The sequence below is a fragment of the Suricata suricatta genome, chromosome 5 (genome assembly GCF_006229205.1).
Source record: "Suricata suricatta isolate VVHF042 chromosome 5, meerkat_22Aug2017_6uvM2_HiC, whole genome shotgun sequence".
NCBI lineage: Eukaryota > Metazoa > Chordata > Mammalia > Carnivora > Herpestidae > Suricata > Suricata suricatta.
Window position 1 is genome coordinate 974,804 of NC_043704.1, and position 6,000 is coordinate 980,803.

The 6,000-nt window shown below is 41.8% G+C and overlaps 1 protein-coding gene across 1 annotated transcript in view; it reads left to right on the plus strand.

The window, feature by feature from the left end:
* LOC115292522 overlaps window positions 1-6,000 on the plus strand; it is a 78,880-nt gene that overhangs the window by 71,362 nt on the left and 1,518 nt on the right. The gene's annotated exons all lie outside the window — the stretch shown is intronic.

A 6,000-nucleotide genomic window follows, 5' to 3' on the forward strand; every position in this document is an offset into this window, starting at 1 on the left:
CAAGGATTTAAAAACATCAACAAGCTCTGACCTAATAATTCTGCCTTTAGAAACTATTCTTTCATAAATTATCAGTGATACATGATTTTTGTATAGGTTACTGATTATTGATCAAAGCATTATTTACCATGGTAAATAGTTTAAAGCGGCATAAATGTTCAGCTATAGGGAAGCGGCTCTGTCACTTGGGACACCCACTGGAATAGTATGCAGCCACTTAAAATCCTATTTTAGAAGAACAGGATATGAGCCAGGAAGTTCTCACTATGGAGGACAAAGAAAGAAAGCTGCCCGTAAAACATGATGGAAGGAATCCCAACTTAGGACATGTGTGTCACGCCACCTATGAGAGTAGAAAAACACATTGGCTCTTCGACTTTTTTTTAATGTCTATTTATTTATTTGGGGAGAGCAGGCCCGTGCACGTGCACACACACCCACACGTGAGCAGGAGAGGGGCAGAGAGAGGGGAGAGAAAGAAGGCCAAGCAGGCTCCACGCTGCCAGCACAGAGCCAGAAGCAGGGTTCTCCCCCAAACTGTGAGCCGAAACCAAGAGTCAGACTCTTAAGTGACGGAGCCCCACGGGCGTCACAGGCACCGGCCACTCCCGTGTGGTAAGATCAGGAATGCTTGTGTTGTCCTTTCCGCTTTCTGCTTGCTTCAATTTTTCTACACAAAATATTTGTATCACTTTTAAAAATAGGAAAAAAGTTGTTTAAAAATATAAAGAATGAATTCTCTCAATTAGATTCAAATTACCTTTCATCAGCCCAAACTCACTTCTAGTGTGGGTAATTGGAGGTCAGGAAAGGTCTGATACATGAGCTGCGTAACAAACTATCACAAACTTAGCAACTTAAAACACTTACATTTGTTATCTCACAGTTTCAGTGAGTCAGGAGTCTGAGCATGCCTAACTAGGTCCCCTGCTTAGGGTCTCACAAGGCTGGAATCATGGTGTTGGCCAGACCATGTTCTCATTAAAAGGTTCAAATGAGGAAGAATTCACTTCCAAGCTCCCTTGGGTCCATGGTAAAGGTTGTTTCCTTGCTGTAGGACTTAGGGTCCCCGCTTCTTAGTGGCTGTCCCTGAAGGCCGCCCTCAGCTTCTAGAGGCCACCTGAAGTTCTTGCCCTGGGGGCTGCCCCAACCTAGCCACTTACTGAAGCCAGCAAAGAGTCTCTAAATGGGTTTCTAGCAAATTGGATTTTTATATGATGTAACATAATCACAGAAGTGACATCCCATTACTTTGGTCATATTATGCTGGTTAGAAGCAAATCCTACTTCACGGGAAAAGATTATACAAAGGCATGAATCATGGGGATCATGGTGGGGCCACTTTCATACAATCTGTCCACTATATCTGGCTTCCTAGGGCAGAGTCCAGGCAAAGGAGGGAAACACGTGCTTGGATATGAAGACTCTTCTGATCAAACGACTACCCACAAGCAACTGTGAACCCAGCTTTCCGTACTCAGAATGGTACTGCAACAAGGGAAGGGAGAATTCACCACGAGTCAGAGTTAACACAGGATTTAAGCAAGGAGGGGGAAGTGTTCCAGCCGTGAAAGGTAGTTAAGACTTCCATTAGTGGAAAGGAACAGGCAAGGGAGACTCTTTCTCTGCGATAAGGAGAAATAGAGAGGCCAGAATTCTCAAGGTGGGTTTTGGAGAGAGTAAATAGGATGGTTTGTTCACAGCAAATACAAACCAACATGTCTACCTTCACATTCTAATTGGTCCCCTGATGACTGACACACTTGCAGACCTTGCACACTTGCAAACCTTCAAACAAGACCTAGAGGAACACAGTGTTGAGTTCTGGCTAACTGTGCAGTAGTGACATCAATTAACCTCCATAGTTTGGTAAATATTACTAATATTTTCCAGTTTCTAGCTGTCCTCAACTTCTGGGACATGAAAGGCTCTACCTTCGTGCTCCATTTGAAACTAAGTATGGCCAGAATGACTCCCCCCCGGCCAATGAAATGTGAGAAGAATAGATCTGCGACCCTTGTAATGCACTAACTGTGGTGCCAAGTCTCCGTGTTCTAAAAGGGTCCAGATCCAGAATATTTAAGAATCAATTTTGCCAAATTTCCCAGGAACAAAAACCCTTCCCTTTCAGAAACTATTACAGAGATGATGAGGCATCACCTTGAAACCAAATCTGAATACAGGCAATACAAGAAAAGATTATTATTGGTCGATACTTCTCATGAAAACACATGCCAAAATCCTAAATTGAAAGTAACCAAACGGATAAAATAATAATTTTTAATATAGTATGTCATGACAAGGTATGGTTTATCCCAAGAAATCAATGATGGTCTAAATTAAAAGATTAAAATAATTCATCTCAGTCACAATTTAAAGAAGAAAAAACATAAAATCATCTAAGTAGATACATAAAATCATTTATTAACATTCAAAATCTATTAGTGATTTTTTTAAATCTTTTCTCAAACTATTAGCAAAGGAGGCCATCCTTAATCTAATAAAAGGAATCCCCAAAAAACAGTAACAAATTTCATATTTAAGGCTCTAAAAGCATTTTCTTGAAAATGTAAAACGGCATTACCAAGACATCTACATAATTTTGTCAAATGTCTAAACAATGGAAATGAGACAAAAAATAAATAAAAGATTTAAAGGCTAGGTAGGAAGAAATGAAATTATCGTTATTTACATGGACAAATCAGAAACAGATCCATACAGTTGTAAAGTCTTGTATGTTTCCCAGGCAGCACTGCACAGCGCTGGGGTAAGGATGGTATCCAATAAATAGCACCAGTACAATCGGTCATGCATTTGGAGAAGTTCGAAAATTTTATGTCTACCATACACCTCACACAAAAGTAAGTTCAGAGTAGAATATAAAAAGCAACTATTCAAGCCTTTTTTTTTTAAAGATGAGGATATCTTATGACTTGGAGTAACAAAGAATTTCTTAAATAAGACTCAATAACCACAAACCATAAGGAAAAGATTGATAAATTGGACTACATTTAAATTAAACATCTGTTCATCAAAAGAGCATTTTTTAAAGGATTTTTAAAATAAGGCAAAAATAGAAACCAGAATATCTAAAGAACTTCTAAAAAGCTTTAAAAAGGACAACCCAGGCAACAAATGGACAAACAATATATGAATACAATTTACAGAAGAAGAACCCCAAGTGGCTAATAAATGGATAAAAAAAATCTTCAACCTTACCAGTAATCAAGAAAATGCAAGTTAAAACAGTGAGACAGTTCATATCTAATTGACAAAAATTAAAACATCTGAAGATACAAAAGATTAGGGAGGATGCGAAGTGTTGGAAGACACTTTGACAACAGCTCTGAGGCTGGAAATGGGCCCATCCTATGACCCCACTCGTAGATGCAGACCTGGTCCGCTCTCTCCTGAGTGCCCAGCATGAAGGAAATGGGCAGTAAGCAAGAGTGAGAATGAGCAGACTACTAGGAGAACACCTCCGGGGGCACTTAGGCCAGGTAAGCGTATCAAATGCCTGTCCTGCAAAGAGATGAAACAAGGGATCAGAACTGGGCTGGGGCACCTGGGCAGCTCAGTTGGTTAAGTGTCCAACTTCGGCTCAGGTCATGATTTCACCGTTCGTGAGTTCAAACCTTACAACAGGCTCTGTGCTGACAGGTCAGAGCCTGGAGCCTGCTTCTGGTTCAGTCTCCTTCCCTCGCTGCGCCTCCCCTGTTCACATTGTCGCTCTCTCAAAAACAAACAAACATTAAAAAAAAAAAAAAAAGAACCAGGCTTACCTGAGGCAACCTCCTCTCAACAGCAGCAAAACCATTTTGTGGTCCACAGCCTATCTGACCAGGTTATTTCCTCTTTAAACTTCACCAGCTAGAACTTTCTAGAGCAGTCCCAAGTTGCATCCGTTTCCTATGGCTACTCTAACAAATGTGCACAAATGTAGTGGCTTAACACAAATGAAATTAAGCACCTTATAGTTCTGGAGGTCAGAAGCCAGACACAAGGTCTTGCTGGGCTAGAACCGGCAGGGCTGTGTTCCTTTCGAGAGGCTCTGAGGGAGAATCCATTTTCTCGCCTTTTCTCACTTCTGGAGCATGCCCACATGCCTTAACTTAGGACCCCTTCTATCTTCAAACTCAGCAACGATGGGTAGTCTTCCTCATTTCACATCACTCTGCCACTAGCTCTTCTTCCATATTTAAGGGCCTTGCCCTCCGCCAGGGTAATCCAGAATAATCTCCTTATTTTTAAATCAGCTGATTAGCAACCTTCATTCCATCTGCTACCTTAAATTCTCTTTGCCGCATAACGTAGCATATTCATAGGTTCTGGGGATGAGGATGTGGACAGTCTTGGGAGGCCATTATTCCGCCTGCCACACAGCCTCCCCTCAGCTAGCCCCCACACCTGAGTCCGAGCACGTACACAATGCCTTTCACACCTTCAGCCACCACACATCCTAGTCTCCAGTGACACCAACCTTCTTGTCCTTTTGTCATCCATTTATACCCATATGTGCCCAAACAATTACAATTCACCCTCCAAGTCTCAGCCCAAGGCTGCCTCCGCTCTGAAGTCTTCCCTGATTCCCAGCCAAAATGAATTACCCCTCTTCTACACACCAACCCAATTTTCTATGTAGCCCAATAAGCCCACTGAGTGCGGCCCCCTGGAACCATCAGTTTACATGTCCTTTCCTCACCCCAAAGTGAAGTCCTTCAATGATAAATACTCTGCATCATACCGTTGTGGGTTTCCAGATCACAGCACAGGCCCTGGCAAAGAGTGGGCACTCAGAGACTCTTTCTGAAGCTTGGAGGAGGCAGAAAGAAGCCCTAGGTTTCCCTCAACTAAACAGGCTACCCTTTCACAGGGTAACCTGAGTTAAGTATTAAGTTGATGGGACCAAAGAACTAGTTCAGATGCTCATAACAAAACACCTCAACAACTGCATAGTTTGATGCAGCACAATTTACTCTCATGTGGAAGAATCTCTGTACCCATTATTTTTTATTGCCCACCTAGGGGGCAATTCTAAAGGAACAGACAAAATTAACCTCAAGAGGATAAAGATTTTATCTAAGTTTATCTACAATGGTTTACAAAGATGTCCTCAAATTATAGAAGAGAGAGTAAATGATGCTCCAACCCAGCACGAAGGCCTGGTTCCTTCCCGAGAGCCCCGCCACACACAGGGGGCCTGAGTCCCTCTCTGGGAAGGCAGGGAAGTACCACATGAGGGTGACAGGTGCTACAATTGACCTTGTTTAGAGAAAAACCAATTGCCTCTACATACAAATATGTGTATATATTATAATAAAGCGTTCATTTTTTAAGAGGGTGGTCGTTAAGAAACAGGATCTCACTGAATCTCAATGGTTTGTTCCCTGATGTCCATATCCCAGCAAGAAAATCCCCACCTGGCAAGAAGGAGACTAAGTAAGGGAAAGCATGATGTTGAGTCAGCACAATTATCCATTTTTAAAAAAGAGACAAAACCATGGTTTGAGATTTTAAAAGATATGCCTCCATTCAGGCTAAATAGACCTCCTCTGTTCAACTTTTCTTTGTGTAAATTTTGAAAATAATTTTTAAACATACTCCAAAAAACCCTCTCATTGGAAATGTAAGATGAAGAAACATAGAATACATGTATTCAGCACCATGGACAGTGGGCAGGCGACTTGCCGGGAGCGGACCTTGCCACTAAGGCTGAGAACTCAGAGACGACAGGGCTGCCCAAAATCTATGCTATTCAACCCACTGTTTACGCTGAGAGTGAATCCAATACATTAGCAGGTATTTTTTCTGTTATGGCCCAAAGGACCAGCCTTTACCAAAGGATGTACAATTCCCATCTCCCAAGATTTGCTTCAGTGCCCACTTTTATAATAAAGCCCTGAGGTTTCTGTGAAAATAGGAATACTTTGCCATTGACACATAGCCACCAATCCAGGATCTGGCCACAGGTCCAGGAATGAAATTGTTCAAACTGAAACA